The sequence below is a fragment of the Fukomys damarensis genome, unplaced genomic scaffold (assembly GCF_012274545.1).
Source record: "Fukomys damarensis isolate Sample0158 unplaced genomic scaffold, DMR_v1.0_HiC HiC_scaffold_18, whole genome shotgun sequence".
NCBI lineage: Eukaryota > Metazoa > Chordata > Mammalia > Rodentia > Bathyergidae > Fukomys > Fukomys damarensis.
In genome coordinates this window covers 41,392,444-41,408,263 of record NW_022900930.1, presented here as the reverse complement: position 1 = coordinate 41,408,263, position 15,820 = coordinate 41,392,444, and the positions used below count along the sequence as shown (strand labels likewise).

General features: G+C 51.0%; 1 protein-coding gene across 4 annotated transcripts in view; it reads left to right on the top strand.

The window, feature by feature from the left end:
* The first annotated feature begins 27 nt into the window (after window positions 1-27).
* Lzts1 (leucine zipper tumor suppressor 1) overlaps window positions 28-15,820 on the top strand; it is a 50,409-nt gene continuing 34,616 nt past the window's right edge. For 2 of the 4 annotated variants that reach the window (XM_010624690.2, XM_010624640.2), the window contains exon 1: window positions 28-290. The gene's annotated coding sequence lies outside the window, so the exon portion shown is untranslated. Of the gene's footprint in view, window positions 291-1,683; window positions 1,756-3,378; window positions 3,502-15,820 lie in introns of all 4 variants that reach the window. The other 2 variants (XM_010624633.2, XM_010624699.2) reach the window with 2 other exon arrangements.

The following is a 15,820-nucleotide window of genomic DNA, read 5'->3' as shown; positions in this document are numbered from 1 at the left end:
GAGCTGCGCCCGCGCCCGCCGCTTCGTGCGTCCGTCCGCGCATCCGTCCGTCCGTCTTTGTCTGTCGGGCCCGTGTCTGCCTAGGTGTCTTTGTCTCTGCGTGTGGCTGTCAGGGTCTAACCCCTGCTGCTGCCGTGGGTGCCGCCGATCTGGCCCGAGCCCCGAGGAGAGGATGCTGCGTCCGTCAGTCCTTCTGTCTTTGTCTCCGTCTCGGACAGACGGGGCTTGTCCACTGCCCGTCCAGAGTCTGATCTCCAGGACCTAAGCGTTGAGTGACATTGGTGTCGGAGGTGAGGAAGTGTGTGTGGGGGGAAGTGAGGCTGCAGGGGTCCGGGCCCGGGAGGGAGCTCTGAGGACAGTTGGGGACCGGCCTCGAACTTCGTCGTCCGGAACTTTGGAGATGGGCTGTGACTGCGCGGGTGGCTTGGACACGGTTAGAGGCTTGGCTTGCTTCCCTGGAGGAATAAGTCACATGGAGATGAGGTCGACAGAAAGGAAGAAGATGAGCCAGGGTGTCTTACGGGCCTCTACAGCTGCAGGCCTCCAGTCTGTCCTGACTGCGTCTCGGGAACTCCTTTCCCCCCTCCGCCAAAGGCAGTCGGCCCCCCTACCCCCGCTGGCTTAACTCCTAGCAGCACAGCTAACTGGGCAGCAACAGGCACCGGCACTCCACTGGTCGGGATGTATAAAGGCTTGAACTGTAGAGCACATGAGTGTTCCGCTCGCCCACGAGTGTAAGGCCTTGGGAAAGTGCTGCAGACTCCATGGCTTCAGACTCCTGAGCTTCCCAGGACTGAGGGATGCATAGAGATCGGAACACCTACCCACTCCTCTCTCAGCTCCTCGCTCTGGTCTCCCAGGGCTGATGAGTTAGGGGAAGGCACTGAGTTTGGACAGTGGGCTGCTTCTCTACTGGATGTGCAGCCTCCTAGTTGCGGACACTCGGGAGGAGCCCAGCCACAGAGATGAGCTGCCTGCTTGGCAGTCTTTCCTGTGCTTTGAGTAGGAGCTACAGAGGGTTTGTAACCTGAGCTTTTTCTAAGTTCAAAAACAATTTTCTGCAGGCACGTGGGTGGGGGGAAAATGGAGGTGTTTGAGGACTTGTGCATAGAGAAGTAGAGTTGGCATTTACAGTGTTTGTGTTCGAGGCTGGAGAATCGTCTGTGGGCAGGAGTCTGCGGGCAGAGCTTCCCCACTAATTAGGCGTGGCCCTACACCTTGTATTTATCCAGCACCTTTCTTCTGAGGTGGTTCTACGCGTCATAGACGTTATCTCATTTGTTATCTCCTTTGTCCTCACAGCGTAACTACCAGGTTGGCATGAGACACATTTACTCTCAGAGTCTGCCAGGGAAAGAAAGGAGACAGCAGAAGGGAAGGGTGTTCCCAGAGCTAATGGGAGTGAAATCAGGCTGCAGGAGTCCCAGAAAGAGGGCCCAGCTGGGTACAAAGGAGTGTGAAGTGCTTATCCTGCTGGAAGTGAGAAAAAAAAAACAGTAGGAAAGAAGGAAGGAGCCTATGCTTGCAAGGGGGAGACTGGATGTGTGCTCTGGATCCAGGTGGTTGGCTAGCATTTACAGCAGTCGCTGTGTACTTGGTGAGGGAGGCCGCTGTAACACTTGAGTGTTACAGCACTTGTGTGTCTGTAGGTGGTGACCTGTCTGTGTGTCTGTTTCTGTGTAGGTGGTGGCATAGGGCTGCCATCGGAGGACGGTGCTGTATGGCACATTTCTGAGGAATGCAGGCGCTTTGCAGGTGGGTGAGGGCAAGATTTACCATTTACTATTGAGAGGACAAGGAACTGCATGTGTGGATGAAGAAACAGGTGGGCTCCAGCAGGATGGAAAAGGCTCTCTAATCTTGAGGACCTATTGATAGGCCTTTGTGCTTATTCAACATTCATTTAATACATTTTCATTGGTATCTACAAAACCCAAGGCTCTGGATTATGCAGTGAGGCTGCAAGGATGACTAAGGTGATTACAAAAAACCTGTGGTTAAGCAGCATACAGACTATTGTAATGGATGATTTTTTTTTAAGAGTAGGAAAAATTTATTGAGGGGAAGAAAGCGCTAAGAGAGACAGAAGGGGGACCAGAAATTGGGTTGCCCGCCCACCCTACTTTTCAAAGATGTTTTATACAGCAAAGCCATTTGGAGAGGCGGATACAAAGTGGGACAAAACTGTAAGACCCAGTGGAAAATTACAAGGTGAGCATGAGGTGGGGCAAAACCATGACCAACCAATAAGATTACAGGTACAGTCACCCAGGTAATACTGATTAAGTGGGGGTCAAATGGGGCAGCAAGTCACTTAGCAAGCATACAAGGATTTTCAGTAAGGATGGGGTTCGGGGATGTTTCCTGGAAAGGCTGGGCTAAGACCTTTGCCCCTTACCCAGGTGATTCATACCAATTTAGAATATCAATCACTGCTATACATCCCCAGGGGAAACACAGGGATATAGTAGTTTCTCTCCTTTTACAATTCTGGCCTTCAGTGAATGTGTTGACTCCTTGCTGTGTTGGCTCCTTGAGGGCCGCCCTGTCTAACTGCCTACAAGATATCTAATTAACTTACCTATCTGCAATATTCCCCCCTCTGAAGAAGTACCCCTCACTTCTGTGAGGGGACAAAGGGCGAAGACAGCTCTGGCTACTTCCAGCTGAGGAGGGTCGTAGTTGTGATCAGCAGTTAGAGTTTCTCTACAGAGGGTCCATCTAAAGGCCTTCCATAGGCACCTGGCATTGTCATCTTGGCAGCTGCATAGCTTTAATTCTCTGACCAGGAATGTCGGTGGAAGACTTCCAAAATGATATAGGGGAAAGAGAGGTAACTCCCAAACTTGCTAGAAATCCAAAACTCATGTTCATGTTCTCTAAAGTCGAAGAATGAATTCTAGGAACAATGGAGGTTAACTAAGCTTAGGAAAAATTTATTGAGGGAAAGAAAGCTTCTGTCTAAGAGAGACAGAAGGGGGACCAGAAAGTGGGTTGCCCAGTAGTGGATAATATTATAATGAGATATAATACCATCCAGTAAGTACACTGAGTGCCCAGTACTTTTATCTTTTATTAATTATCTCCTCTAATTCTCACTGCATCCCCGCAGGGCATCTATGATTATCAGAGAGAATTAAATGACTTAGCTAGGCTGAATGATGAAGGGGTGGGGATTTGAACTCAAGGGAGTAAGACATCAGACCCTGGCTCCTTCCACATTCTCCTGCTACAACTGAACATAGAAACACCTTCTTCCTTATGGAATATTCTTGCCGGGTCCCTTGACCTTCTCCCCTTAAGCAGCTCCCACAGCACTTTTGGTTTTAACCATGAGGATCAGCTTCTCCAAGAAAGTTTCCTCCATCCTTTCCTTAGGGACCTTCAGGGACCTTCCTCTGAGTTCCTATGACTGTTCTCCCATGTTACTGGCTTCTCACAAACTGCAGAGGTGGGATGATGCCAAGAATTCCCAGCTCAGAATACAGTGTCTGGGACCAAGTGAGTACTTATTTAATAAAGTAATGGGAAAGAGGAGAGGGGTGTTGCAGACCCTTGGCGGACAGCACTGTTCCCAGTGTCACTTCTGTCTGGTCCTATGTTGCTCGTGTGGCCTCTCACTTCCTGTCCTCTGTCCTGGGGCCTCTGCCTAGACAGGATGGCTCTGGGCCCAGCCCTGCCCCCAACAGTTCTGGAGCTTGAGGGAACCTAGCCCCCACCCTCCCTCTGCTGTCCGTCCTGCAGAGGTACAGTTAGGGAAGGTGCTAGCATGATTTATAAGGGGGGTGGTTAATTGTGTACTCAGGACCTCAGGGGCAGATGGTTCCAGGGCAATGATGAGGTGTTTCTGGGGTTTTGCCAACAAAGAGGTATCCAACTGCTTGGGGGAATCTCTAGGCGATTTACATCTTTGCTCTTTGAGGTTGCTTTTGAATGGATCTTTGTGAGCTGCAGTTTGGACGCTCAGCTGCTCTGGGGAGCATGAATTGCCACCATGTTAGAGGAAGTAATCTGGTCATGATTCCTCCAAGGCCACACGCTCTGGTGGCTCTCTTTTCAGGTCTTCGCCTCATCTTGCCATTTCCCATAGTGCAGTGGCCACAGGTGCTCTCAGGGGTCAATGATGAATTTAGTTTTTCTTTCAAAGATCATTATTCAAGTGTGAAAAAGTGCACTTCACTGTTTATTAAAGATCTTCTCTATGTGAGGTGCCAGGGAAATGGGTGATTTTTACAAAAGGCTGATTAATACTTTGAGGCTAAAATTTGTGATGCTAATTGGAAAAAAAAGACCAGCACACAGGAATCAGTAACAAGTCCCTTGTTGCACTAACTTTAGCAGCCGCCCAGCAGGAGGGAGGTGAGCTGGAGACACTGGGAGGAGGTGGTGGACTGGTTGTGAGCTGAGCCTGGAAGTCAAACCTCAGGAGAGTAGGCCAGGTCTGGCTCCACAGATACAAAGTGAGAGCTGAGCAGATGGGCTTTTCTCATCCTAGGGGAACCCCAGGGAGAGTCTGTCACCTCCCTTCACAAGAGCTGGTGAAGGACAAGTGGGAGGTAACTCACCTGTCACCACGGTGCTGCCCAGCCCAGCCCAGCCCTTGTACTGATTGCCCCATAAAGCTCCTCCTCCCAGGGGTTCAAGAGTGGGTAGAGACACAGTATAGAGGCTCAAGCCTGGCCAGGCGGGGCTCACAGGCCATTTGCCAGCGTCACTTCTGGGTTGCTTTTGTGTGTATGTGATACAGGTACAAGTTGAACCCAGGGGATTTCACACTAACCTACATTCCTCAGCATGTTTTCTTGTTTTAGTTTTTCAGAGGCAGGCTGTGGCACCGCTGAGTTAAATCCCTGGCCCTCTCAGCATGGTTTTTGGTGGTTTTTTTTGAGACACAGTCTTGTTAAGTCATTAAGTTGGCAGGAGGCTGGGCTCAAACTTGTGATCTTTCTGATTCAGCCTCCCAGAGTGCTAGGGTTGCAGGTATGCACCATGAGGCTGGCTGGAATAACGTTTTTGCAATAATGGCCCTTTTCATTTGCACAGGACTTTGCACATTAAAAAGGACATAGCATCATTATTAATATCTCGCAACAATTGTGAGAAGACTCCATGTGGCAGATGAAGAACCCCATCGAAGGTGAAGGCATTCACTAAGATTGTCGTAGGAACATGTGAAGATTTAAATCCAGCTGACCTGACACCCAGTCACACTATGCCCACCATGCCTTACTGATTCTTTTCCACTTGGGGTGGGGGGATGTTGGTGCTGAAGATTGAACCCAGGCCTCCGAATATGCTAAGAATGTGCCCTACCACTGAGCTACATCCCCTGCTCTGGGCCTTATGAATTAAACCGCCTGTATTCATTGAGCTGCTAATTATTTAAAAGAGTTTTTTTTTAAATCATAACTCAATTACTTTCATAATTACTGTAATTCAAGCATATGGGGACATGAGATGTTTCACTTTTTCTGTGCCTTGTACATATATACTATATATATGTTCTCCCCTTGTACATATATACTATATATATGTTCTATATATATAGTATAGTTCTATATACTATAGTATAGTTCTATATACTATATATATGTTCTCCCCTGCCCAGAGCACCTAGCCCTGCAGAGCTACAGATCCTTCTGAGCAGAGCAGCATCCGCCAGAAGTCTAGGTGAGACGCCAGCCACAGGGGCTTGCGAGAAAAGGGTCCCCGGAAGTGGAGCTGATCTCTGAGGTGGTGGTAGGCTTTGCTCTCAAACCTGCTCTGTCCTTGTGCAAGCGTCTGATCTTGCAGACTCGCAGGTCACCGAAACAACCCCTGCCCAAGGGCAGGACTGTGCACTCGGCTCACTGGCCTGCCGGCTTCGTACCCCTTGCTGCTGCAGAGCCATTTGCTGCTAGATCACCCTCCTCCTGGCACCCTGGACTGCTAAATTGGTCTAAACTTGCTGTACTTCCACCCACCACCTTAGTCATTATTCGCTGGCAGCATTCAGAGAGTGGGTGTAAAAGCAGCTGAACATTATATTCCTGCTGTAAAGAGAGAATTGAGTATAGACATGCAAGGAGCAGGAAGAGGGAAGGAGGTTAAGATAGAGTGGAGGAGTCTGAGAGACAAGGCCTGGGGCTTTGCCAGTGCCTTTGCCGGTGACCCCAGTGACACTGGATGGTAGGGTCTGCTTATCTCTCAGGGGCTGCCCATCAGGACCTGGAAGGAATTGTACAGTCTTGTCACTGCCGTTGAGCATTTGTTCCCATGTATTGGGATTTAGCTTTTGATCTCTGCCCTCCCTCCCAGCCCCTAAAGAGAAAGTGTGCTTTACCTCCCATGCATAGCACCAGGCCCTGGGTGCGGTCCTGGCTGAGCCCCTGTTGGCCGAGACTGATGGCTGTAAGGCCCGCAGGGGCCCTTCCTGCCTGGTCATCATGGATTTCCCTGTGCTGCCCAAAGACAGAGGACTTAGAAGCCAGGTGAGCAAGAGGAGAATGAATAGAGGGAACTTGCAGGACTTCATCTACCATGCCATGGAGGCAGCTACCGGCAGGGAAAGGGCTACACACAGCAGACAAGCTGGCACAGCCTACTGTCCTGGCCTCCCACTGACCTTCACCCGAAGCTTGGGGCTTTCCCCGTGGCACATCTGATGCCTGGGCATGGCACCAGGGCTGGCAGGGGGTGGAGAACACAGTAGGTTCCCATGTCAGGCCGCAGGAACAGCATCAGGCAGGGCAGAGTGACCTTGACAGAAGGTTCTGTAAATCACTGATAACACTTGTTTGGTCACTCAGGGAGCATTAGAAAGAGGAACACAGTGCCGGCTCAGGCTGGTTTAGAAGCTGGTGTGCTCCCGACCTAGGTTCCTTCTGTCCCGCACTCACTGGAAGACTACAGTGAGAAAACCCGGAGAACAGATGCCCCCACACAGCAAGGGAGTCAGGGCCAAGAGGGGACCATGCTGTAACACTGTCAGGGGAGAGGGCCAGGATGCCCTTGACCTTCTGCCAGTCCTGTGAGGGAGACCCGGCCCCAGCGTCTGCTGGGTGCCTGGGCAGTGTCACCTCTGAGCAGTCAGGTCCTGGGCAGTAGCGTGCTCAAGCTGAGCTCTCAGGACAGCTCCTCTTATTTACTGCAACCTTTAAACACTGAGGCTCCCCTTGCCCCTCCCGGAGAGATATCCCAGCAGTGCAGGTTAGGGAGGGAGGGAGGGAGGGTTGGGCTGTGCTCATTGCGCTGACCAGACAGCCTCCCCCACAGCCCCCTAGCTGATCAGATTCCCCCAGCCCCAACGCCTCGGTGGCGCCAGCAGACAAACCGCACTGCCGGTGGGGAAAACAAGAGAAGCCCGCGAGCCTCCCCCACCTCCACCTGTGCTGTAAAGGGAGCTGGCTGCCGAGGGAGGCTGGAAAGGAGGCCCCAGCTGCCTGGGCCCCTCCTCTTGCCGGGCCTGCAGCTGCCCCTACTCAAAGGCTCCGCAGCCCCGGCAGGCGGGTGGCTGGCGGGGCAGGTGTGGGCAGGATGCCTGGCTATTCCTGAGACTAGATTTTTCTTATCTGCTAGGCTTTCAGCTTCCCTGGGCCCTTTAGCAGTACCGGCAGATGTTTGTTGACTTAGAAACTTTCTCTTGATGATGGAGTTGCTTGGATACAGGAGCTGCAGTGTAGGGGTTCAAGGCTGGGATCCCAGGGTTTGTCAGGAAATGAAAGCCTGTGTCGAAACATGAACTTCGGGGTTGAAAAGATACTTGAATGCGGTTCTATCCGCAACACCCTCTCCTTGTCCCTCCTCTGTGTACACAGATTTCTTCCCCAGGTTGTCGTCTTTTCTCTCCTCATCTCTAAGGAGTCTCAGCCCAGTGCTTTCTATTTTAGTTCCACTCAAGTCTTAGAGTTTGTGCCACGCCCTGTGCTAGACTTGGAGGAGCGTGAACCCAGATAATCCACAAGGAGTCACTGATCCGGTATTGTGGAGGAGACAGGACATTAAAAAAATCATTCTGGGAAACAGAATTAGTATAGCCTTCCCGGGAAATGTAAAGCTTGAGCCTATCCCTGACACAGATGGTGTGGGGGCCTGAGTGGTGGGGAGACAAACCGAGGAGGTCCGGCTGGAGGCATTGGCAGAGGCTCCCAGCTGGGGAGGGAGGTAGAGAGCAGACCTTGGTTGAGGGAAGTTAATCTAGCAGTGGTGCATAGAATAGACTTGAAGGTGGGAAGGCGTCTTTCTAGAAATAACCTGACTTAACAATGCCTTTCTGTCTCCCAGTGGATAGCACATCCCAGACACGCAGCGTGGCCTGGAAATCTGTGGTGTGGCTGGAGCTTCGAGCAGTGGGACGCTCCAAGTCCAAGGTTAAGGTGCTGGATCCAGGATTTATTTCTATAACAGGCCGGCTGGATCCTGCCTGCCTGCTTTGGACTTATAAGAAATCACAGCGGGCTGTGTTTCCCACCCCCAAATAGATGAAGACAGAGAAGGGAAGGGACTTGCCCTGGGGACCATGTCTAGTGAGTGACAGAGCGGAGGACAAAAGTTACCACTTCAGGGCTGGTCCATGCCCCACTGCACATTACAGACTAGGACCGAAGAGCCCTTCAGTGTTAGGCAGGTTTGCCCTGGGGACACAGGAGGACTCATCAGTAGAGAGATGTTTCCAGTCTTTTTGGATTTTCCTCCCTGCCCAAGTCAGGGGAGCCCTGGACTGCCGTGACAGCTGGTCCCCTCTCTCGCCAAGTTTCTTGTTTCCCTGGGCAATTAGGCATCTCTTTCCTCCTGTTCCTCTGCCTTTCTATCCTTCTAAGCGTTCTGAGATGTACCCAGGTCATGTGACAGCCGAGGCTCAGTATGCCAGTCACAGTTGCTACCAGTTGGTACTTTTCAAAAACAAAAAAATGGTTCTCTGCCTCTGTCTCATATGTGCACAGCTTAAACGAAACCCAAACAAAGCAGGGGGGTTGCGGGGTGCCAGTCAGCTGTGCCGCCCCCCAGAGCAGCCACACACAGGGAGGGATCCCCAGACAGGAGGCAGATGCCTTTCCCGGTGCCGAGCAGGAAGTCAGCGTGCCAGGGTCTCAGAAGAGCAAGTGCTAGAGCAGTTGCTGCCTGCCCGGCGGCCGTGCTGCCCGTGCCGTGCCCCCGTGGTTGCCAGGAGGACCTCCTGCGCATGGACAGCAACCTGCCTCCCGGGTAGAGAGAGCAAGTGCTGAGAACATAAAGGTCCAGCGTGGAGTCTCTCGGTGTGCAGGACTGTGGGAGTAGGCGGTGGAAAAAACATGGCCTTGGGAATCAGATGCACCGGAGTTGGGATCCCAGCTCTGACTCCTTTTGGCTGTGTGATGCTAAACGAGTCACTTGGCCTCTCTGAACCTTGGTTTTCTCATCTGTAAAATGTTTTGTGTCTCATATAGCATTTTTTATTTGTTTGAGATGGGGATGTAATTCAGTTTGCCTTGAACTCACTCTGTACACTCCGAGGCTGGCCTTGAACTTGCAGCAATCCTCCTTCCTCAGTTTCCCAAGTCTGCAGGTCACAGGGGTGTGACACCACACCCGGCCCAGATTGCATTTTTAGGGAGATGAGGCGAGCCAACATAAGTAAAATCCCATGAGGTGAGTTGCCTCTGCAGGTGGGCCGTGAGTCCTCCCCACAGGCCCCTGTCTGCGGAACTGGGAGGGATGACTCTAGGCTCAGGCTCTTCTGCCTGTGACAACTACCTCTTCGTTGGCTTACTCTGGCAAAGCAAGGTGGTTGTTGAAAGCAGTATGGAGGGCAATCAAGTCCAGCATTGGTTCTCTGGGTCTCCGTCTCTGTTGTTACATGGCTCAGTTAAAATGGACATAGGACGGATGTGTAGGACAGCATTGAATGTCCCGTGGTTAGGCCAGGTGTGTGAGGGACTATGTCAGAGCGGCCTGCGCCGAGAGAACATGCTGGAGAGGGGAGGAGGAGCCCCAGCTGTGCTTCAGGAAGACCTGGACATCCGGACTTGGGACACTGGGCAAAAAGGGGTTAGGTCCCCGCTCCTTTCTTCCTTCCTCCTGCCACCTGCCTCCCAGCCAAAGTTTTTCCCAGCCAGATCATTTGCTGGATTGTGCAGCACCTAAAACAAGAAAGGGAGAGAAAGAAAAACAAATCAAGTGAAATCTGTCCTCTGTGTGCTCAGCATATGGTGGCTGCGGGGCTGGAGGGCTCCAACAGGAAGGGAAGCGCGGTGCCCGCACAGGCGGGTTGGCGAGTCTGAGTCTCCATAGGAAACTGGACAGACGTTTATTCAGCTAAAGGACACTACGCAAGGTGGGGCAGCCTGGCTGGGCCCAGGTGCCCAGCTGTTCCCATTGGGAACACACTCTCCTACTGGGGATACGCAGATGAGTCTTCCCACGTAAGGGGCAGGCTGGCATTCAGTGCACCTTCTAGGAGGGCTCCATGTTCATTTCCTTCCCTCTCTGTTTTTGTTACTGTTTTAGGACTGGTGATTGAACCCAAGGCCTCCAAACTGAGCTACATCCCCAGCAATTTTTAATTTTTTTATTTTGAGACAGGATTTTACTAAGTCTCTAAGCAGCCTGGGCAGGGCTCAAACTTGGCAATCCTCCTGCCTCAGCCTCCCAGAGTGCTGGGATTACATACAGGCTTGTGCCATCATGCCTGGTTTTGCCTTTTTTGTTTTCCCCCAATGGAAGAAGCTTTTCCCTGTTAGTTGTGTGTTTCAGGGGTTTAGGTGACCTTTTTTGCAAGCACACAGCTATTCCGGTGTCTGGTGTAATGACACTCTGACATTAGAACTTGTACCTCAGCGTGCAGAGGTTGCGTCCTTTGAACACAGTGTGAGGGCAGTGGCTCTACCTGGGGTCACTGTGATACTTGCACTAGCCCATTTGAGGACCGGGTCAATTCGAGGACCCAGTGTGATCTGAGCGATCTCCCACAGCTGCCCAGAAACAACGGGAGCAGAGGCACTTCTCTCGGGCACTCTCAGCCCGGCCCCTTCAATTATGCCTGGGTGAGGCTCCCACCTGTGGGATCCAGACTGTTCACAGGGCTGCCCTTGCATGGTCGAGCACGGCTATTATTGCCTCAGACTTCTGAAGCTGATGAAAGAGGGAAAAGCTTTTAAAGAAGCAGCGGGCAGCCTAGAATTAGGCCTCGCTCCCTTGGGTGTAAGATGCTCTTAGGGGAAGCAGTGTGCTATTCCGAGGCCTCTGCTGGCTGCAGCTATCTCTGTCCAGAAAGGCCCAAGGAAGGTGCAGCCCAGGACCTGAACTCGGAGAAGCCACAGCCCTGCCTCTTCCCCTGACTTCATTGCCAGCGAACTGCGCTCCATAGCCTGGCCCCAGAGCGGCTTAGGGACAAAGGACCAGGAGATGGGGAGGATCTGGTTTAATTATTGTGCCCTTCCAGGTCTTGCTCCGTCCTGAGATGGAGAGGCCGTCGGGACAGGACCCTTGGGGCAGAGTGATGGTGAGCACCCGGATCTGCCTAATGTCCCTCTCCCTGAGAAGGGCCTTTGGGAGCGAAGCCTTGGTGGGCAAATCTGCTTCTACTCTGAGTGACAGAAGGTGCTTGCTCCAGAAAGTGGGGTCTGGTTTCTAAAGGTGGCAACTGCAGGTTTCTCTTGGTGGAAGACCGTGGTGTTCAGCATGTACCTGACCCAGAATCAGTAGCTGTGAAGTAGAACCTGACCTTCCTTCTTCCCCTTTCTTCTCTCACCCATGATGGGAACTGAAGCCGGGGAGCCCTGAGCTACCTTTGTATTTTGACATAGGGTCTCCCTAAACTGCCCAGGCTGGCATCGCACTTGTGACCTTTCTGCCTCAGCCTTCCAAGTAGCTAGGCTTATTGGTATGCACCACCATACCCGGCCCTGAGCTACTTACTCCTCAGTCATTCTTTCTGGCCCAAGCCATGGAGGTGAGATGAGACCCTGGATTCCTGCACCCTGACCTCCTCTCCCAATCTGGACCCTGGTGAAAAGATGCCACCACATAGGGACTTAAGCTTCCTCAAGGAGGGGCAGGAGCTGGCCAATCCCACGAATGCAGTGGCCAGGAGAGTGTCAGCCAAGGGCCGAGACCCGTGTCTGCCAGAGACACAAGATAAGTGCTGCTGGGGGGAGGTGGGAGCGCCCATCTCATCCACAACCCTAGGCTGGGCTGCTATGCAGAGGCAGAGTGGAGGGGAAAGAAGAGGTGGCTCTCAGAGGCTGGGGACAAGCTGGGGACACCCCTGGGAACCTGAGAGCCCCAGCTGGGAAAGGGCTGGGGACACCACTGGGAACCCGAGAGCCCCAGCCCTGTCCTTTGGGAGTTTTCCATCCATTATTACATCTGTGGTTTTGAGGCATTAGAAGAGCAATTCCTGCAAATAATTGATCTTAATCTTGCAGACTCCAGTACTTTTGATGCTAATCTTTTTTAGTCTAATCTCTAAAAGCTCCAAATAGAAATGTGCTCAAATGGAAATGTTCTCTGTTCTTTAGATTGGGAAGGACAAGAAATAAGAGTCCAGGGCCCCTGTGAACCTATGAAGCTGGAGAAAAATATATCAGGAATCTGAGCCCCAGAAATCCCACTATGTCCAAGTCCCATAGGTTAAAGGAAAAAAAAAACAAAAAGGCCATGCATTGAGCTCTTAATTATATTCTAGTTCCTTCACAGGGAGATTTCACTTAGTACTCACCAAAACCCTGTGCTGGAGGGACCACGGAGAGCTCCACTATACAGGCCGAGAAAGGGAAGCTCAGTGAGTCAGCAGTGAGGTAAAGGGCAAATGGGGTGACAGCCCCAGAAAGGAGGGTGCCGGGGAAGGGGACAGAGGGCAGGGGCCCAGGAGGCAGTGGGAGAAGGCAGGTCACTGGCTCTGGTGGGTCTGCGCCGAGCAGAGCAGGCACCTGAAGACATTGCACACCAAGTGTCCCTGAGCGCCATTGACCGCAGCCTGGGTTCAAACCCTGGGCACTGCCATTGCTGGGGTGACATCTGTGCCTCCTCTCAGGCTGGGACAAGGCTGCCCCAGGTCGACTGTGCCATTTAGTCTCAGGCCTAGGGCACCAGAGGCACTTGGGGAAGGCAACCTCCGAGGGAGCCCCTGCCCCTACTGGGCGCCAGGGGATACATCCTGCTGCTTCTGCTGGGGCAGCGCCTCTGGCCAGGGCCCCTTCTGACCTGCTGCCTGATCCATGGGAGGCAGCTATCCGCTTTCCAGAGAAGACTCCTGACAGCTGCCAGTTACTGGTTCTTCAGGAGGTAGCGGCAGTGGGGTATAAGTGAGTGTCCACTTTCTCGGGGAGGAAGGAGACAGCCCAGGCTGGAACTGAGAGGAGAAAGTGCTGGGTCTGAGCTGACCCACGGTCTGTGTCCCCACCCTGCCTAGGCTGCACGCTTCAAGAGTGGCCTGAGGGAGGAGGGAGCTACCCTCCATTCAGTTTCTACCTTCTGTTTTCTGCCTCTGCACCACCTCAAGGGAACATGGCTGAAGCCACCCTGCCACCCCTGCCCAGCAGATGGCACTAGATCTGCCAAGCAGGGAGATTAGAGGGAGCAGGGCCCAGGGTACCGCAGGGTGTGCAGGGGAAAATCACTTTCCTACCAGGTCCCAAGTCCTGGGCGCCAGCTCAGAAATCCACCTCCGGCTAGGGCAAGGAGGAGATCACCCTTCTAGCCCCACGGAGCATCCACAGAGCTGGGAGGATCGGCAAGCCTCAGGTAGGAACTGAGCCACTGAAAGAATGAGCAGCTCTCTACAGAAGGTCAGGCCATCGCCCCTAAGAACTCATGTGGCACAGGTTTGAATCCTGGCTCTGCTTCTGTTCCTAGATGTCTTTCTTCAGTAATAAATTAGGAAGAAAGAATTCTCTCACAGGCTTATTATGAGAATCTTTTTAAAAACTAAAAAAGTATTATATACATGGAGAATCTACACAAGTCAATGATGTACACAAATTTTTTTCATAAAGTACATTGACATGGAGGGTGCACATTTGTAATCCCAGCATTCAGGAGGCTGAAGCAGGAGGATTGTTGTGAGTTCAAGGCCTGCCTTGGCTACATAGTGAGTTCAAGATCAGCCTGAACTACATAGCAAGAGCATGTTTCACTAGAAACAGAGAGAAGGGGGGGAGAGGGAGAGGGAGAGAGAGGGAGAGGGAGAGAGAGGGATTTAAAAGCACCCCAGAAACTCCTCTCCATCTTGACACCATATCTCTTTTTGTTTTTTTCTTTTTGGGTAGCGGGGATCGAATTTGGGCCCTTGCACTTGGAAGACAAGTGCTGGAACCATTGAGCTAAATCCCCGGGCCTTGACACCATACCTCGTACCTCTTCTTCTTCTTTTTTTTTTTTTTTTCTCTTTCAGAATGAGAGATTGAACCAGGACCCTTGCATTGAGCTACATTATCAGTGTTCTGTTTTAAGTTTTTTGGTACCAGGGATCGAACTTGGTACCTTGCACTGGCAAGGCAGGTGGTGGAACCACTGAGCTAAATCCCCTGCCCTAAGTGATTTATTTTTGAGACATGGTATCACCACACTGCCTAGGCTGGGCTTGAACTTGCTATCCTCCTACCTCAGCTTCCCAGAGTTGATATGCTCCAATATGGCTGTCTCCTTTTCCCTCTTTTTAAACTTCTTTTAACAGAATTGCATTGTGTGCTCTCCTTTGTGAATAGTTCTTGTTGTGTGTGTAGGACTTCCTCCTCTATTCTCATTGCTGTGTAAAATGTTCTCTGAAAAATACCCCAGCTCATTTATCTTGCTGTCAGTAGGCACTGAGGTTTCCTGACATCTCTAATTTAGCACCTATCTTATGAAGTGCCTGTTCAGATTGTTTGCTCATTTTGAATTTGATGCCTGTCTTTTTATTGGAGATTTACAAGAGTTCTTTTTTATATTCTAAGATGCAGATGTGTAGTAAATTTCTCCCCCATCCATGGCTTTCCTTTTTACTCTCCAAGTTGGAGACCTCTGAAAAGAAATTCTTGATTTATCATCATTTTTCCTTTATGTTTAGTACTTTTTTATGTCATTGCTAAGAAGTATTTGCCTCTGCACAGGTCAAGAAAATATCCTCTTTGCTCTCTTTTAGAAGATTGAGTATTTTTTCTTTTGTACTTATATCTACAGCCCATCTGGAATTACTTCCTATGATATAAAGTAGAAGTCTGGATTTATTTTTTCTAAATGAATACTCATTGACCCCACAGTACTTACTATCCCAGTGTTCTGTGCTATCCCCTGTCATAAATCAAATGACCATCTGCGTCAACTGATTGGCCAGTCTGTCCACATGATAGTTACTTCCTAATAAGTCTTCATATCTGGTAACTGACACCCTCCACCTTTGTTCTTCATCCAGATGGATTTGGGCCCCTGCATTTTACTGTACACGATGCCGAGATTTTGATAGTGAGTTTACTGATCCTATGGGGAAATTTGGAAAGAATTAATATTTTAGCACATCAAGTCCTCTGATCCATTCAGGAGCCTGACATATCTCAATATTCACTTAGAGTCTGTTTATTTCATCACAGTACTGCCTCACAGTTTTCATTGTAGAGGTCATATATAACCATATTTATTCCTCAGCATGCACATTCTGTACCTGGTATGCTTCTGTGTAGTTCTTTATTGTATATGATGTGCAATTGTATTTTAAATGTCAGCCCTCTGTTTACCGTGAGGATTTACCAATATGATGAGTATGCAGGGCTCACCCACCCTTACCTGTGCAGGGAAGAGCTGAAGGAGGGCACAGATGACCTCACTACCAAAGGAAGAAGACATGAGGTGGGGAGGTTGAGGAGAGCCTTAAAAACTCGTCTCAAGT